Here is a 19,811-nt window from a genome sequence, read left to right as displayed (position 1 = left end):
TAGGGAATGGTATAGAAAAATGTAATAGGACTTTCCGTTCCCAGCTGCTAGTTTCTAGGCATTCTATTTTTAGTTGTCAGGAGGACTGAAAAGGAATATCCACTTTTTTTTGGTGTAGTCTGAGTAGTGGAATTTTAGTAACTTCATATCAGTTAGTTCTGAGATATATCATTTAGGATAGACTACTTGGAATAGTATAGTACAGTAAGTGGTTTACAGGTTTAATTCAAGGTGCTAGTTTAATTTATAAACTATTCTATGCTTTCGGGTTCAGGCTACTATAAAACTGCAACCCTACAGGCACACACTTCAACCTGGCAACTGAGCTATCCTGGGATGCTCAAGTTAAGAGCCATTGGATTTGTAGAACTAGGACTGGGGGTTCTCAGTAGGCTCTCATCTCTGGAATTCTCCATCACTGACAGTTTGAGTTTGCTGAACTCAAAGGCAAAGTCTAATCTAGCCATTCAGTGGGTTGCCTCAAAAGCTAGGCAAGGCCAAGCTGGCAGGATGGGGAGTGTAGTTCTCAAGTTTGAGACCATCTCTTGTGTGCTTTTATATTCTGTACAGGCATGCTGAGGTGCTGATAGGCAGATTCTGAATAATAAGTAATTCGTCTAGAAGGGAATAGTATCAAACCACTTAAGATACAGATCAGATCAACAATGTGATGGATCTGGAGTTTTCTGTAATAATTTATAAACATGTTAAATTGACCTGGTTATTGTGATATTTACTGTATGCGTATACGAGTGAATACTGCTGTGGAATTGTCAGGTAATGCACTAAGGAAGGGGAAGCGTGGATCCATACATAGGTTTCTCAGTATACACTTGAAGCACAATGTAGAGTCATTCACCTTGATCCTCCAGTGAGACCCCCGGTGGACTGGTCAGACAGGTTTTTCCAGGTACAAATCAGTACCTGTGAAGGGGGAAGGGAGAAAAATAAGACTCAAGAGGGCTTAAAGAATCACACTCACGGGGACACAGGTTTTTGAGAATGACCTTACGGCTACATTACAGCTTAAGTTGACATAAAGTTATGTCGCTCAGTGGTGTGAATTGGCTCCCCCCTCCCCCGAGTGACAGAATTTATGCTGATTTAAGTGCCGGTATGGACAGTGCTATGTCTGTGGGAGAGCCACCATCCCTGGGACACTCTCCTGTCACTAGAGTTTACAGTGGCTGTACACTCTTTAGTGAGGCCATATAGCAGGGGTGCGCAAACTTTTTGGCCTGAGGGCCATATCGGGGTTCCAAAACTGTATGGAGGGCCGGGTAGGAAAGGCTGTGCCTCCCCCAACAGCCTGGTCCCCGTCCCCTATCCGCCCCTCCCACTTCCCACCCCGACTGCCCCCCTCAGAACCCTCGACCCATCCAACGCCCCCACTCCCCACCCCTTACCATGCTGCTCAGAGCAGCAAGACTGGCAGCCGTGCCGCCCGGCCGGAGCCAGCCATGCTGCCGCACTGCCCAGCAGGAGCTTGCAGCCCACCACCCAGAGCGCTGGCAGCACAGCGAGCTGAGGCTGTGGGGGAGGGAGACCAGCGGGGGAGGGGCTGGGGACTAACCTCCCCGGCCGGGAGCTTAAGGGCCGGGCAGGACGGTCCCGCGGGCCATAGACTGCCCACCTCTGCCATATAGACTGAGAAACCAGTCTGATGTGTGGGGCCTTCAGGAATTAGACTCCTGGCATCCCCTCAGAAGGGTGTTTAGACTCTAGGTAAGCTAGATATGCATGTAAACCTTTTGTTATTTTAAGATCCTTTTCTCTGAAATACTTTGTTCCTATGGTTAAACAAACAATACTTCTGTTTTAAGAAGGCTGTTTTGGGTTATTAATTCACTGGTCACAGCTCCTGAAGGGAAAAACCACAGCTGCCCAAACCCAATCAAACCTTCAGGGTAAGAACTTGTACTATAGATTGGTGCCTAATTTGAGAGAACGACAGGATTCCACCCCAGGAAAAGGGAAGGCATGAGACCTAAGGGAGTGCACTCAGAAGAGATGAGGAAACAGACAAGGATGCAGCTAACCCTGTAACCGTGACACAGGTATTCAAGAAGTCAAGCTGAAAGGAAGAAAAGAAATAGAGTAGGCCTTGTGCTTTCATCACAAGTATGAGCATTCCATCTAGTTTATAGAGCAGCATCTGTTAAAGACAGATCTCTTCCTTGTGATCATCATTTTATCCTTCTGGAAAATCCTACTAAAGTAGTACTCCAGGACAGTAGGATTTTACCCAGTATAATCCTAATAATTTATCATTTACAGCACTTCACAGTTTCTACAGGAGTTTGAAGCATTACACTTACTCCTCTCCAATTTGAATTGCTTTCCTGTAACCAGAGTAGCTATGAACAATTCAGTCTATGGGGAAAAACATCAGAGTCATCTTAATGGATGAGTCAGTGAAACCAATCAGCATCCTATTACTGCATAGAAAAATCCCTAATTTAAATTATAAACTAATACTCCTTTCTTATATGGAGCTTTCAATCTGCACACCTTGAAGAGGTTTATAAAAGGTGGCCAGCTGTTTTACCTCTGTTCTATGGGGAAACTTCAGGCACAGAGAGATAATACTTTAAACAAATTAATCAAGTCAGTTTTAAGTGAGTTGTGGTGGGGTTCCTTCCAACACCCAGTGACTCAGGGCATGTCTTCACTAGCAATGTTAAAGCTATGAGGGGAGTAGCTCCCAGTGCTGGTTCACTGTCTACACTGCCACTTTACAGCGCTGAAACTTGCAGCGCTCAGAGAGGTGTTTTTTCACATTCCTGAGTGAGAAAGTTGCAGCTCTGTAAAGTGCCAGTGTAGACAAGGCCTTAGTTTTATTTTGTCTTAAAGGGAAGTCCCTCCCCACATGTTCTTACAAAAATGGGAGAGGATGTTTCTAAATCTTGAAGTTTACAGTGTAGCTGTAGACGAACAACTGAAAATCTAACAATTACTTAACCCTAATTTTAAACAATTTCTTCATGTGCTTTTTAAAAAAAATTGAGATCCTTTATTCTTTGTGTTTGCATCTGTTTCCTCATCCTCCAATACTGCACCTGTACTCCTGCACAATAGCAGTACTGGAGTAGCATACCAGAGGGAGACAGACATAAACCTAATCTCTTTCATTGCAGGATCAGACACTTCTCCCTTGGTTGAGCTGGGGCAGACAATGAAATGAACCAACAGTGACTTAGGGCTTGGCTACACTGGAGAGTTGCAGCGCTGGTAGTGGCTTTACAGCGCTGCAACTCACTCACCGTCCACACTTGCAAGGCACATACAGCGCTGTATCTCCCTGGCTACAGCGCTGGTTGTACTCCACCTCGGCCTAGGGAATAACGACTATAGCGCTGCTGATGCAACGCTGCTCCGCCAGTGTGGCCACCAAAAGCGCTGTTACTGGCCTCCTGAGGTATTCGGAGGTATCCCAGAATGCCTGTTCAGCCACTCTGCTCATCAGTTCGAACTCTACTGCCCTGGCCTCAGGTGACCCGCCCCTTAAATGCCCTGGGAATTTTAAAAATCCCCTTCCTGTTTGCTCAGCCAGGTGTGGCGTGCAATCAGTGAATCTTCCCAGGTGACCACGGCTCCATGTGGCAAACGAGCCCCAGCATGGAGCAATGGCAAGTTGCTGGACCTCATCAGTGTTTGTGGGGAGGAAGCTGTGCAGTTCCAGCTGCGCTCCAGTCGTAGGAATTACGATACCTATGGGCAGATATCAAGGGCCATGCTGGAAAGGGGCCATGACCGGGACGCGCTGCAGTGCAGGGTTAAAGTGAAGGAGCTGCGGAGTGCCTATTGCAAAGCCCGCGAGGGAAACCGTGGGAGCAGCACCGGAGCGGCGACCTGCCATTTTTACAAAGAGCTGGACGCTTCAGAGCGGGAGGAGGAGGAGGAAAGCGAGAGTGAGGGTACTGGGGTGGGGGGAGACACCCCGGAGTCCCTGGAGGCATGCAGCCAGGAGCTCTTCTCAAGCCAAGAGGAAGGTAGCCAGTCACAGCAGCTGGTACTTGGTGGAGGACAAACAGAGGAGCGGGTTCCCGGTAAGCAGCTTTTATTTTCATGATGGACATTTTTCGGGAGAGGAGGGAGGGTTAGGGCTGCATGCATGCATGCCTAGATGCGGAATAGCGTATTATGTGGTCTATCACGTCGCGGTAATCGGCCTCGGTAATCTCTTCAAAAGTTTCAGCCAGAGCGCGGGCAATGCGCTTGCGCAAGTTTATTGGGAGAGCCACTGTGGTCCTTGTCCCGGTCAGGCTAACGCGTCCGCACCACTGTGCCATTAGGGGTGGGGGCACCATTGCTGCACACAGGCAAGCTGCATAGGGGCCAGGGCAGAATCCGCATTGCTGTAGAAGACCCTCCCGCGCTTCCCAGGTGACCCGCAGCAGCGAGATATCTTCCAGGATCAACTCCTGTGGAAAATGTTGCGATAGTGTTCAGTGTAGGTGCCCCCAGCAGCTGTTTGCTTTCCCCAACGCATAGAAACCCCAGTACAGCCTTGAACCAATCATTCCCCCTTCCCAGGTGACCTGCAGCAGCGAGATATCTTCCAGGATCAACTCCTGCGGAAAATGTTGGGAGTGTTCAGTGTAGGTGCCCCCTGCAGCTGTTTGCTTTCCCCCAACGCACAGAAACCCCGAGGACAGTAGAGCCCTGAAGCAATCAGTCCCCCTTACTCACCATTTCGGGGCTCCCGTGGGTTATGTGCACTCTCTTTGGGATGGGAAAATTATGCGATTGTGAAGACTGTTACACTACTTAACTGTGTGGGAATAACTGTCTGGTATAAATAATGCTGCCTCTGTTAAGTGTTGCATTTTTTGCCTTTACAGAAGCAACCTTGAGATCTCGGCTGCCCGTGTTATCAACATCTCAAAGACTACAAAACCTCCGGAAGAAGCTGTGAAAAAGCAAATACGACATGCTGCAAGCAGTTATGAAGCACTCTGTCACAGAGAATCAAGAAGTGCAGGACTGGAGGGAAAGGGAAAGCAGGATCCGCCAGAAAAATGCAGCGGACAGGAAGAAAAGCACAAAGCAGCTGATAAGCATCCTGGCGCGCCAAGCGGACTCTATCCAGGCGCTCGTAGCCATGCAGGCAGAGCACTACCGTGCCGCCACCCCCCCCGCCCCCGGCCCAAAGCTCTTTCCTTCGTGCCCCAACGTCAGCTCAAAACCCCCTTCCCCAGCATCCAGGTTCTTACCACCACCAGCTGCCTCTAACACCTGTACGTTCACCAACTAGCCCTGAGAACTACGACCCTTACCCTCTGCACTCAACCCCCATCACCATGCAGTATAGCCATCCTGAAGTGCAGCAGTCATTGCACAGCACTCCAGACAGGACATATTCAAACCTGTGACTGTACAGTTCCCCACCCCCCTGCCCTTTTAGGTTCCCAAAAAGTTGTGTCTGTCAATAAAGTAATTTTATTTTCAATAAATGAATTCTTGGCTTTGAAAACAGTCTTTATTATTGCAGAAAGTCAAAGATACCTTAGCCCAGGAAAGAAACAGGCACTGCAAATCAGCTTAGCAAACACAGATTCCTACTAACATTGTAACCACTGCACTTCACTCCCGTGCAAGGCACCAAACATTACTGTTGGTTTTCAGCCTCAAATTCCTCCCTCAAGGCATCCCTAATCCTTGCAGCCCTGTGCTGGGCCTCTCTAGTAGCCCTGCTCTTTGGCTGTGCAAATTCAGCCTCCAGGCGTTGAACCTCGGAGGTCCATGCCTGACTGAACCTTTCACCCTTCCCTTCACAAATATTATGGAGGGTACAGCACGCGGATATAACCGCGGGGATGCTGCTTTCCCCCAAGTCTAGCTTCCCATACAGAGATCTCCAGCGCCCTTTTAAACAGCCAATAGCACACTCCACAGTCATTCGGCACCGGCTCAGCCTGTAGTTGAACTGGTCCTTGCTCCTGTCAAGGTTCCCTGTATATGGTTTCATGAGCCAAGACATTAACGGGTAAGCGGGGTCTCCAAGGATCACAATGGGCATTTCGACGTCCCCTACGGTGATCTTCCGGTCTGGGAAAAAAGTCCCGGCCTGCAGCTTCCTGAAGAGGCCAGTGTTCCGAAAGATGCGTGCATATCATGCACCTTTCCAGGCCAGCCTGTGTTAATGTCAATGAAACGCCCACGGTGATCCACAAGCACCTGGAGAACCATGTAGAAATACCCTTTCCGATTAACGTACTCGGATGCTAGGTGGGGTGGTGCCAGAATAGGGATATGCGTCCCATCTATCGCCCCTCCACAGTTAGGGAAACCCATTTGTGCAAAGCCATCCACAATGTCCTGCACGTTCCCCAGAGTCACGGTTCTTCTTAGCAGGATGCGATTAATAGCCCTGCAAACTTGCATCAACACAATTCCAACGGTCGACTTTCCCACTCCAAACTGGTTCCCAACCGATCAGTAGCTGTCTGGAGTTGCCAGCTTCCAGATTGCAATAGACACCCGCTTCTCCACCGGCAGGGCAGCTCTCAATCTCGTGTCCTTGCGCCACAGGGTGGGGGCGAGCTCAGCACACAGTCCCATGAAAGTGGCTTTTCTCATCTGAAAGTTCTGCAGCCACTGTTCGTCATCCCAGACTTCCACGACGATGTGATCCCACAACTCAGTGCTTGTTTCCCGAGCCCAAAAGCGGCATTCCACGGTGCTGAGCATTTCTGTGAATGCCACAAGCAATTTCGTCTCGTACAAGTCACGTGACTCGCTATCATCGTCGGACTCCTCATCACTTTGGATCTTAAGGAATAGCTCAACTGCCAAACGTGATGTGCTGGCGAGACTCATCAGCATACTCCTCAGCAGTTCGGGCTCCATTTCCCACAGAAATCGCGCTGCACAGAAACCGTTGAGAGTCAAGATGGCGCCAAACGTGGACGGAAGAAACAGTGATTGCTGGGATGTGAAGCGATGCATCACGGGGCGTTGGGACAGGAAGCAGAATGACCCGCACCCTCCACCCCCTTCCCACAACCCACGGCGCCAGAACGGGAAGAGGTGCTCTGTGGGATAGCTGCCCATAATGCACCACTCCCAACACTGCTGCAAATGTGGCCACACTACAGTGTTGGTAGCTGTCAGTGTGGCCACACTGCAGCGCTTTCCCTACACAGTTGTACGAAGACAGCTTTAACTGCCAGCGCTGCACACATGCAAGTGTAGCCAAACCCTTAGTTATGGAAGCAGTGCATGTGCACTAGCATGATTCTTTCCTGGGGAATTTCCCTGCAAGGGGAATTTTAAATTGCTTGTAGTTCAGGTGAAGAGGATAGATTTGAAAATGCAGGTTATTCCCAACACCATGTCAAATTTAACCCTTTCTTCGCCACTTCACTTGGAATTTATTCTCCAGTCTAGAAGTCTCAGGAATCCTTCCCTGATATTCAGCTCAAATATTTATCCCCTTCTCTCCTGAACAATACTTCTCTGGTCACATATTAGCACTCATATATTCAGATTCATCTGGAAAAATGATGTTTTGTCAGCCATGATATTCCTTTAGCCCAGTACCACACAGCTACAGTCATCAGAATAGCTGTGAAAGGGGGTGGTACCACCTCCCCAGCGACAAGAGCATAGAATTCAAGAACTGTTCTCTTCAAGTTTACCTACTCAATAAACATGTCCATAGACCAGAGGCACCAGAATTTGTCTGCAATTCAGAAGCCTGGACAAGTTATGTGGAATGCTTTATACACACACTGTGGCCTAAATGTCGGCCATTTATCCTTAGTAACTAAAGGCAATGCCAAACTAAGCAGCTCAGGTTATATTTTATTCAATTAATTGAACATCTGAAACTAAATTGCAGTGCATATATATGTCTACAAATCCACTCAGTAACTATTTCAAAAAAACCAAAGGGAACAAGCTGAGAATTAAATTCAGTAATGCTTCTCTTTTTAATGAGCTATGTAGTTTACTGGCTGTGTAGAATAGACTAACAGGTTCAATCAGGGGGAGAGAGGCCCTGTAGCAGTTGAGGGTGTGAAACCAAGGGAGGAGAAACTGGTTCTCCATTCACTTTTGTTTTAATCCTGAGCTGATGGTGTCAAATTTGCAGATGAACTGGAGCTCAGCAGTTTCTGCAGGATGGCCTAATATCTGATTTGTGTCCATTTATCCTTTGCAGCTGAGCATTCTCAAAAGAAAGAAACCAACAGGACTCCACTGGCCATCACATACACCCCCCAGCTAAACCCTCCAGCGCATCATCAGGGATCTACAACCCATCCTGGAGAATGATCACAGACAACCTGCCAACCTGAAGCATATTCTCACCAGTAACTGCACAGCTCAGGAACCAACCCATGCAACAAACCTCGATGCCAACTGCCCCCATATCTACACCAGTAACACATCATCACAGGACCTAACCAGATCAGCACCACCACCGGTTTTTCACCTGCACGTCCCACCCAATGTAATATATGCCATCATATGCAGCAATGCCCCTCTGCTATGTACACCAAACTGGACAGTCTCTAAGGAAAAGGATAAATGGACACAAATCAGATATTAGGAATGGCAATATACAAAAACCTGTAGGAGAACACTTCAACCTCACCAGACTACAAAGAGAAACTGCTGAGCTCCAGTTCATCTGCAAATTTGACACCATCAGCTCAGGATTAAACAAAGACTGAATTACAGAACCAGTTTCTCTCAACTGCTAGAACAGGGCCTCATCCTCCTGATTGAACTAACGCTCATGCTGCAGAACGTCTGTTAGTCTATAAGGTGCCACAGGATTCTTTGTTGCTTTTACAGATCCAGACTAACACGGCTACCCCTCTGATACTTGGCTGTGTAGAGTTTTTAGCCTGTAAAATACAGTAACTCCTCACTTAACATTGTAGCTATGTTCCTGAAAAATGCTACTTTAAGTTAATTCAATTTCCCCATAAGAATTAATGTAAATGGAGGGGGGGGGAGGTGTTAGGTTCCAGGGAAATTTTTTTTGATAGACAAAAGTGGCTGCAAACATTCCCTGTGGAAACTGAATGTGATGATAAACCCATGCTATCCCACTGGAGCGCACCACTCCTTCAACTTTCCAAAGTGCCGGGGGGAGGGGAGAGAAGGTGTGCATGTGTGTGAGACAGACACACAAACACCCTGTGTGAGAGAGACAGAGACGCACATTGCCCCTTTAAGGATGCTAACCCCACTCTAAGTATACTGCCTTTTAAGTAGATCAGCAAGTTGAAACAGCAGCTGCTGCCAGCAAGCTCCCTCCATCCTGAGCCCTGTCCTGTCCCCAACATGATCTGTGGAGATGGGGTACAAGAGCGGGGGGGGGGAAGGGGACACCCTGACATCAGCACTCCTCTTCCCCTCCCATTCCCTGCACAGAAAGCAGGAGGCTCCCGAGAGCAGCTCCAAGGCAGAGGGCAGGAGCAGCGCATGACAGTGCGGGGAGGGACAGCTGAACTGCCCGGGGATAGCCTGCTGGGCAGCTGCTACACAGGAAACTTAGGGGAGCTGATAGGGGGGCTGCCGGTCCACCCTGGTTCCAAGCCCCAGCCAGCTAGCTCCAACGGGCTGCTCTTTCTGCAAGCAGTGGACAAAGCAGGCAGCTGCCAAACAACATTATAAGGGAGCATTGTGCAACTTTAAACGAGCATGTTCTCTAATTGATCAGCGATGTAACAAAGAAACAACATTAACCAGGACGACGTTAAGTGAGGAGTTACTGTAAGATGCACTCAGATTTGTCCTACAGATGACTATTTGACAGGAGCCTGAAGACTTCGCCTCTAAGGAGGCAGTAGCTGAAGAGATGCTTTCTGAGTTGGGTAGTCAGGCATGGCTTTTCCTGATAGCTGCTGATGGCTGGTGCTGGTTGTCACAATTTACATCGAATTTACTCACACTGCTACCAACAGGGAAAGCTACTCTGATAAAAATGGAGAAGGTAACGCTGAACACGTCTCTGTCAGTCACATCCCTAGGTACAGAGAGCAGGCCCAAGGCTACATTTTAGGACTCCAAAGGCCCCTCAGTATTGCCTCTTGTGCTTTAAGATCAAACTGCAACTGAACTTTTAACCAAAAGGTAACTTGATGCTGTGAAGCTACTTGCACTCCTGCACTATGAAGCAATGAGACTAAACGGGTTTCCTCAGTCAGACCAGAAGAGCTGGCTCTGACATGAACAACACGTCTCATGATTTACCCTCCCCCAGCCAAAAGGCTCAAAATACCAATAGCCATTTCTTTAGACTATATATGCAAGATAAGAGTCTACATTCAAATTTAATTTTTGTAACACAGTAAAGATGTTTTAAGTAAAACAAAGACAACTCCAAGTTCAGGTAAAATAATTTAAATGCACAATCTACAAGTCACACAACCAGTCCTAAATCTCTTTTGCACTCAAGACTCCTGTTGAAGTCAGCAAGCATTTTGGATGTACAAGAAAGGCAGAATCACACAGTAAATGGTTAGAATTAGAGTGACTAGTGAGAGAGAAAAAAGATTTAAGTAGTTAACAAATCCTGTTGCTCTCTTTCCACACATTGTATAGAACTTATATTCTACATATTTGGTATGTACCTTGCTAGGCTTTCTAGAATAAATATAAGAGATGTATTAGTCACTATAACAATCTGTGCCTGTGACTGCTATGGGTACCCGCGTGGCTCCACAGTATGCCAACATTTTTATGGCTGACTTAGAACGCTTCCTCAGCTCTCATCCCCCAACGCCCTTACTTTACTTGCGCTACACTAAAGACATCTTCATTATCTGTACCCATGGGAAGGAGGCGATGGTCACAAACACCACCCTATACTGGAAACCTACTGACTGCTATACTTACCCTACATGCCTCCAGCTTTCATCCAGACCACATCACACGATCCATTGTCTACTACAGCAAAGCTCTTTGCTCCGCATTTGCTCCAATCCCTCAGACAGAGACAAACACCTACAGGATCTATCAAGCGTTCTTAAAACTACAATACCCACCTGCTAAAGTGAAGAAACAGATTGACAGAGCCAGAAGGGTACCCAGAAGTCACGTACTACAAGACAGGCCCAACATAGAAAATAACAGAACGCCACTAGCCATCACCTACAGCCCCCAACTAAAACCTCTCCAGTGCATCGTCAAGGATCTACAGCCTATCCTGAAGGACAATCCCTCACGCTCACAGATCTTGGGAGACAGGTCAGTCCTCGCTTATAGATAGCCCCCCAACCTGAAGCAAATACTCACCAGCAATTACACACCACACAACAAAAACACTAACCCAGGAACCAAATCCTGCAACAAACCCCAGTGCCAACTCTGTCCGCATATCTATTCAAGGGACACCATCATGGGACCTAACCACATCAGCCACACCATCAGGGACCCGTTCACCTGCACATCTACCAATGTGATATATACCATCATGTGCCAGCAATGCCCCTCTGCCATGTACATTGGCCAAACCGGACACAAATCTGACATCAGAAATTATAACATTCAAAAATCAGTAGGAGAACACTTCAGTCTCCCTGATCACTCAACAACAGACTTAAAAGTGGCAATTCTTCAACAAAAAAACCTTCAGAAACAGACTCCAATGTGAAACTGCAAAACTGGAATTAATTTGGAAACTGGACATCATCAAATTAGGCCTGAATAAAGACTGGGAGTGGATGGGTCATTACAAAAACAAATTTCCCCATACTAATTTTCCCCTACTGTTACTCACACCTTCTTGTCAACTGTTTGAAATGGGCTGTCCTCATTACCACTATAAAAGTGATTTTTCCTCCCTTGGTATTCTACTGTTAATTAAATTGTCTCGTTAGAGTGACACCCTCCTTCCCCCATTGGTAAGGCAACTCCCATCTTTTCAAGTACTATGTATATATACCAGCTACTGTATTTTCCACTCCATGCATCTGATGAAGTGGGTTCTAGCCCACGAAAGCTTATGCCCAAATACATTTGTTAGTCTCTAAGGTGCCACAAGGACTCCACATTATTATAACAATCTGAAGTCATGTATACTAGACACTAAGCATTTTCTATAAATTTTTACTATTATTTCTCTGCCTCATGTATAGGGCTGACAAAAAGAAAAATACATATTGACTAATCATGATATTAGGAAAAATCAATAAAATAAAAACAGACCGGAATAGTTATGGAACAATATTCTTCCAATACCATATGCCTTACATGAAGTTACTAAACAAAAATCTAACCCTGTTGTTTCAGCCCTCCAGTCTATATAATGTTGCTAGCAGAGGCAATTACTTAATTGCAAGGAAGGAGATGGTCTTGATGCAGATGCAGGTTTGGAAGTCAAGAGATTGCCATTCTAATTCCAATCTCTGCCGCAAATTTGCCATGTGACTTTGGGCACCTTACTTCGAGCTCAATCCCATAAACACTACTACAAGGCATATTAGTCAATGGGACTACTCACTACTTTAATGCACACTATATCCAGAGAAGGGTACAGGATCAGGTCCTTAGTCTCTGTGACTCACTCACTTTCATCCCATTTGGGGATAACAATGCAAAGAGTGTTGCAAGTTTACACTAATATCTGTAATGAATATTGAGATCCTTACACTGGAAGGTTCTAGAGAAGCAAAATGTAATACATTCAAACAGAGCAAATGCAAAAACCAGAATTTCTGTTTTCTTGCTAATGCCTTTAGTAATAGCCGATTTTCATTCCAAATTTTTCCTTGAGGCATAGAAGTTCTTTACTAGTGACAGTTAAAACTCCCTAATCGCTTGGCCAATAACAACTGTGATTAAATATTATTTAACTGTCAACCTAAGATTATGAAAAGGGAGAAAATGTTCTTGTTCAAAGCAGAAGAACAAACAAAAAAACCCACAGCAATAACTGAAGTCTGTAAGACTTCATTTCAGTTCCAGTCATTGGTGCTGGATATAATTGCTCTTTCTTTAGGCCCCTGGGAATTTCTGAAGCTTTTTAGCTAGTTTCTCTTTGCTTGGAGAGAATGTTGACACTATTCTATGATTAAGTAATTGCATACTTAGTGTTACTTAGGAGATTAGATGGGAGCTACTTAGTTATGCATGTAGTCTCTCCCTGGAGGGTGCATGTCCTGGTTAATCAAAACAACTTATTTTTTTTTTGGCTTTTCTTACTTTAATAAGATTTCTTGAACAGGAGGCAAATTATGATAAACAAAAATGCATTCACAGTCCAAGGTAAAACACTAAGAAAAGGATCTCATTTCTATTAAGTTTGTTTTAAATGGCCCCAGGTGTGACTGCCCTTGAACATCAGATGGCAAATAAATAGCGAATGAGTAATTTAAAAAAGTTTATTAAATAATTTAAAGAGCCAGTACATCTGTTGACACTTTTTTAATTTGGTTGAAATATTTCTCGGCTATATTCAGTTTCTCAAAATAATACTTTAGAGAGATTGACACATAAAAGATGGTTCACTGATTAGGATGCCAGCTTGGGATGAAGAAAACCAGGTTTAATTTCCTGATCGTCTACAGATTTGCGTTTCTCTCTATGCCACAGTTCCCCATACTCAGAGGTGCCGTGAAGATTTATATTAAAGATTAGGACAGGGATCGGCAATGTTTGGCACACGGCCCGCCAGGGTAAGCCCCATCAGGCACTGGGCCGGTTTGTTTACCTGCCGCATCCGCAGGTTCGGCCAATCGCGGCTCCCACTGGCTGTGGTTCGCCACTGCAGGCCAATGGGGGCTGCGGGAAGCCGCGGCCAGCACATCCCTCATCCTGCGCCGCTTCCCGCAGCCCCCATTGGCCTGCAGTGGTGAATCGCCACCAATGAGAGCTGTGATTGGCCGAACCTGCAGACACGGCAAGTAAACAAACCGGCCCGGCCCGCCAGGACCAAACGTTGCTGATCCCTGGATTAGCAGGTGCTCAGATATGGTGGTAAGGGGATGATACAAGTACCTAAGGGTACGTCTACACTACGGGATTATTCCGATTTTACAGAAACCGGTTTAGCAAAACAGATTGTATAAAATCGAGTGTGCGCAGCCACACTAAACACATTAAATTGGTGGTATGCGTCCACGGTCCGAGGCTAGCATCGATTTCTGGAGCGTTGCACTGTGGGTAGCTATTCCATAGCTATCCCATAGTTCCCGCAGCCTCCCCCGCCCCTTGGAATTTCCGGGTTGAGATCCCAGTGCCTGATGGGGCAAAAATCATTGTCGCGGGTGGTTCTGGGTAAATGTCGTCAGTCACTCCTTCCTCTGGGAAAGCAACGGCAGACAAGCATTTCACGCCTTTTTTCCCTGGATTGCCCTGGCAGATGCCATAGCATGGCAACCATGGAGCCTGTTTTGCCTTTTGTGCCTGTCACCGTATGTGTACTAGATGCCGCTGACAGAGGCGATTCAGCAGCGCTACACAGCAGCATGCTTTTGCTTTTGCATGACAGCAGAGATGGTTACCAGCCATACTGTACCATCTACCATACCATAAATTGGTAATAAGATGATCATGGTTACCAGTCCTTTTGCACTGCACCATTTGCTGCTGTCATAAGTGCCCCTGGCTGAGATCAGCCAGGGGCGCAAAAGCCAAAATTGGGAATGACTCCCTGAGTCAAACCCTCCTTTTTGGTATCTAAAAATAGAATCAGTAAAGCCTAGAATATGGGCAAGTGTACTAGAGAACCACTGTATCATAGAACCAGAGAGCACAGCTGCTCTGTGTCAGATCCTGCTGAAATTATGAGCTGTATGCTATTCACAGGGGGTGCTCCTGCAACAACCCCACCTGTTGATTCCGTTCTTCCCCCAGCCTTCCTGGGCTACCATAGCATTGTCCCCCCACTTGTGTGATGAAGTAATAAAGAATGCAGGAATAAGACACAGTGACTTGTTATTGAGAAATGAGTGGAAGGCAGCCTCCAGCTGCTATGATAGTCCAGACAGGACAGTAAGGAGTGTGGAGGAGAGGAGCCCAGCATCCCTCTGCTAGTCCAGGGGCAATTGAATCTTTTCTTTACACATGAAGGGTGGGGGCTGATGGAGCTCAGCCCCCTGTTGCTATGATGACGATGGTTATCAGCCATACTGCACCATCTACCAGGAAAAATTAGGGCCAGGCGCCCTTGATTGACCTAACTGATGCTAGTCGGCATGGTTACCAGTCCTTTTGCACTGCCCCATGTGCCAATAGGCTGATGATGAGGACGGGTACCAGTCGTTTTGCACCATCAGCCACCCATGGCGGGGGGGAGTGAGGATGGTGGTGTTGATGGCTGCAGCATCGCGTCTATCTGCAGCATTCAGTAAAGATAGGGTGACATGTAAAAGAGTCAAGAGAGGATTGTTTTCCCTTTCATTTCTGGGGGTGGGTGGGTGGGTGGGTGGGTGGGGGGTGCGTAAATTGCCGAGCTATGCCCTGACCCACCGCGGACACTGTGTTTGACCCTAGAAGCATTTGGAGCTCAGCCAAGAATGCAAATGCTTTTCAGAGAGACTGCAGGAACTGTGGGATAGCTTGAGTCCTCCAGTCCATGAGCGTCCATTTGATTCCTTGGCTTTCCGTTACGCTTGTCACGCAGCGCTGAGTCCCTGCTATGGCGTCTGTCTGGAGATTTTTTAAAAATGTTTTTTAATTCGTCTTCTGTAACAGAGCGCTGATAGAACAGATTTGCCTGCCCTTACAGTGATCACGTCCGCATGGTCCATGCGGGAGCTCTTTCTTTATTTTGATTTTTAACTGCATCACCACACGTGCTGATCGGAGCTCCACGCTGGGCAAACAGGAAATATTCAAAAGTTCGCGGGGCTTTTCCTGTCTACCTGGCCACTGCATCCGAGTTCAGATTGCTGTCCAGAGTGGTCAGTGGTGCACTGTGGGATACCGCCCGGAGGCCAATACCGTCGATCAGCGGCCACACTAACCCTAATCCGATATGGTAATACCGATATTAGCGCTACTCCTCTCGTTAGGGAGGAGTACAGAAATCGGTTTAAAGAGCCCTTTATACCGATATAAAGGGCCTCTTAGTGTGGACGGGTGTGGCGTTAAATCGGTTTAATGCTCCTAAAACCGGTTTAAACGCGTAGTGTAGACCAGGCCTAAGATTGTCTGCTTTAAGCAGACAGACACTTTTCTGATCCTGAAAACACTTTGTGCATGATTAGATTTATTTATATAACTAGCACTATTGAGTTCAATGGGAGCAGCCATGTACTTAAAGTTCAAAATACGCCTACTTTCAAAATCAGGGCCAAATAGGACTCCTAGGTTCTATTTTTGGCTCTGCCATTGATCTGCAGAGTGACCCATGTCAAGTCTCAGTGCCTTATTTTAAGGCGTCTTCTAACCTCATAAGATGGTCATGAAGATTAGTTAGTGTTTGTAGAAATGCTGTGAGACTTTTGGATAAGATGGTGCTACACAACCATACTATTGTTAAACAACTGAAATATCCCTCCTCTTTTTACTCTTATATTTACTTTTATTTCCCCTTTGGCAGGTGAAAGCAAGAGATCATTTGTGTTGCACTATGTGTTTGTAGAGCCACTAACACAATTGAGCTCTGAAATTAACTTGGGCTTCTGGGCACTATTGTGATACAAATAAAAAGTTATTTTTCTGGAGGTGCTGGATTAATTAAGTTCACTGACACTGAACTGAAAACATGTACACTTCATCTCCAAAGATTTTCCATGGAATGGATTTTTAGTAGCAAAACTATTTGCAGTATGATTTTTAAAAAACAAACAAACAGCACAGCACATTAGTTTACAACATTAAAACCTGAGACCTACATGGTGTTTCCCTTCTGATTCACTAGTACCTGGTGAAACTCCAGAAAAAGCTTAATTGTAAGGAAAAACTGGAGAGGAACATGGAATGAGCAGCAGACCGGCGTGTATGTAGTGTGGGCAAGAGACCCATTTGCTGGCCATCACCAAAACAGTTCTATTTTTTTAATCAAGTGTACATAGTATGTGAATAAGTTCTCTGCATGGTATTGAGACTAATTTTATGGTCCTTTCATGCTACAGCAAGAGTGAAACAACATGATTATAAAGTCATGGACTAGATAACTATGGCTCTTGATATTAAATTTCTTCACGGGATCTGTAGAGAAACTCAGTTTGCTAGCACTCTTCTCATCGCCTGTAGCTTATAGAAGTGTATGGAAACAAGATGCTATAGCGTTAATGCAATTATAAGCAGAAAAATCACTTAAAGGGGTTCCATGTTTAGAACTTTTAAATCAAAAGGTGACTTTCTAATGACAAGCACTGAATCCCAAACTATATTATTTTTATCTTTTCCATCACTGAAGATGGCATTCAGAACTTAACCATTCTGTTGCTATGAGACAGAACAGAATCCACATTGCTCATGAATAGCTGTCGGCTGTGCATTGCTACACATTTGTCAGAGGCATACTTTGTCTCTGACAAGGTGGTTCCATTCTTAATCATTTTTAATATTATGACCACACTAATTCTCTATGATTACAGACTATCACTTAATAGGAGGAAGGTTTTCCGTCATCTTAAACAATGGATGCAATCCAAACTGGTCTGACAATCTGATCAGTTTTGCAACTCTCTTGCCTCAAATCTAAAGAGGCATGAGGTAACCTTGTTTGAGGCAAAATGTATTAAATGAAACCACTGTTATTGCACAGATGGAGAGGGATACCAGGTAAGGCAAGTTATACTAGGCTTGGTTTCCCTTCCTCTCCCCACACCACCAAGAATAATCTTCACATCCAACACACTGAGAGCTGTAAACTCACATATACACAGCTAAGTCAGTCTCTCTTTTTGAATACCATTATTTGTGTTTCATCCTATGAATGTCAGAAAAATACCGCAATCCCATTAACGAGGCCATAGTTTAACAGATGAAAAGTCAGAAAAAGCTCAAAAGAGAATCTACCACCAGTTTTTAGGCCCAAAGAACTGAACAAACAAATATAGGATGATCATTTTTTAAAGTCAGCATTGGCATTAGAAAACTAATAGAAGGCAGCAGGAATCAGGATCAAGTGAGAAAACACACAGTATCTACCCCAAGAATTTACCCCAAATAAAAACCCTTCAAGCTATTATACTTGGCAAGGGAAGTACTTAAAATATTTATTATAAATATCAAATACTGCCTATCTGTACCAGAGAGCACCTATCATTCTTGCAAGCAAATTGTATGCTCTCTCAGATCTCATTTTTAAAGAACTCAGAAATCAATTAACCAATTCCTAAAGCACTTAAAGTAGATATTATCCCCATTTTACAGACAGGAAAATGGAGAGACAGATGGAAATCAAGTGATTTGTCCAAGACTGTACAAGGACTCTGAAAGAGTTTCGGTAGAACTCAGGATGCAAGCCACTAGATCATACAAAAAGAAGTCCATCTGGATATCATGAAGTAGGATCAATTAATCAGTGGCCAAATAGTCCCCTCATGTAAACCAATACGAATCTAATCTCACTGGGACTGGTGCTTGCTGTAAAGAGTGAGAGAAGAATCTGGCTCACAATGTCTACCAACACAGCCTAGACTGAGTCATAGTTTCCATTTAAGAAAAAAAATCATGCTGCTTTAGAGATTCCAAGGCCTAAAAAAGGACCATTGGAATCCTCTAGTCCAGTGACAGGCAACCTGTGGCCCACGGGCTGAATGTGGCCGTCAGAGTAATTCGCTGGCGGCCTGCAAGACAGTTTGTTTACATTGACCGCCCACAGGCGCGCCGCCCACCCGCAGCCCCCAGTGGCTGTGGTTCGCTGTTCCCAGCCAATGGGAGCTGCGGGAAGTGGTGCGGTCTGGCTGCCGCTTCCCACAGCTCCCATGGAACCATGAACCATGGCCACTGGGAGCTGCCATGCCTGTGGAAGGTCCATGTAAACAAAAGTGTCTCACGGCCCGCCAGCAAATTACCCTGACAGGCTGCAGGTTGCCCACCACTGCTCTAGTCTGACCTTCTGTATAACACAGGACACAGAACTTCCCCCAAATAATTCCCAGAGCATAGCTTTAAAAGCATCTAATTTTAGTTTAAGTGATGGAGAATCCCCACCCACCCTTGGTAATTTGTTCCAGAGGTTAACTCCCCTGTTGAAAAATATGACAAATTCAGACAGGAAATAAGGCTAGTGTCAACTTCCAGGAACCACTGGGATGGGTTTTACCCTTCTCTGCTAGACTGAAGCCCCTTATCAAACATTCGCTCCCCATACAGACACCTACAGACTGTGACCGAGTCACCCCTTGGCCTTCTCCTTGTTAAGCCGAGTAGCCCCCAGGCGCTCACCTGTCACCCTGAGGCGGGTTCTCGCCTTCTGGGCTCGTCTCTGACCCCTCTCGCGATTATCAACGTCCAGGATTTTGCCCTTTCACCCGCAACCCGCGGCCGCTCTGAAACCCAACTGCCTGGGCCCCGCGCGGCCCGAAGCGCCTCCGAGCTCGCCCCGCCTTTCCGCCAGCCCCGCTGTCCCGCTCCCGGGGGCAGGGAGACGCCGCGGGCCCCTCTCCCAGGCCCGGAGATCGCCCCATGCCCCGGAGCTCGGGCTGGGAGCGGAACCCGGCGGCCCCGACCCGCGTCCGGGCTGCGGGGAGGGGCCGGTGGGGCCCAGCGATCCCCGCCCGGACACTCACCGCCGGCCGAACCGCCGCCGCCGCCACCGCCGTGGCTGTCTGGCCCCAGCCAGGTCACTACTTCCGGCTCCGGAGAAGGGCGGGCGAGCGAGCGGGCGGGCCGGCGCCGCGGCCCGGAGGAAGGAAGCAGGAAGGCGGCCAGCGCGGCACAGCGCCCCT

At 46.6% G+C, this 19,811-nt stretch overlaps 1 protein-coding gene across 8 annotated transcripts in view; it reads right to left on the bottom strand.

The window, feature by feature from the left end:
• The window catches only part of TRAF6 (TNF receptor associated factor 6), a 37,717-nt gene extending 17,906 nt beyond the window's left edge, over positions 1 to 19,811 (bottom strand). For 2 of the 8 annotated variants that reach the window (XM_039537288.1, XM_039537294.1), the window contains exons 1-2: positions 19,653 to 19,811; positions 860 to 924 (exon numbers count right to left, since the gene is read on the bottom strand). The gene's annotated coding sequence lies outside the window, so the exon portion shown is untranslated. Of the gene's footprint in view, positions 1 to 859; positions 925 to 19,308; positions 19,443 to 19,652 lie in introns of those variants that run through there. The other 6 variants (XM_039537291.1, XM_039537290.1, XM_039537295.1 and 3 more) reach the window with 6 other exon arrangements.

Source organism: Mauremys reevesii, linkage group 4 (genome assembly GCF_016161935.1).
Source record: "Mauremys reevesii isolate NIE-2019 linkage group 4, ASM1616193v1, whole genome shotgun sequence".
In the NCBI taxonomy this organism is placed as follows: domain Eukaryota; kingdom Metazoa; phylum Chordata; order Testudines; family Geoemydidae; genus Mauremys; species Mauremys reevesii.
This window is presented reverse-complemented; position numbering and strand designations above follow the sequence as displayed.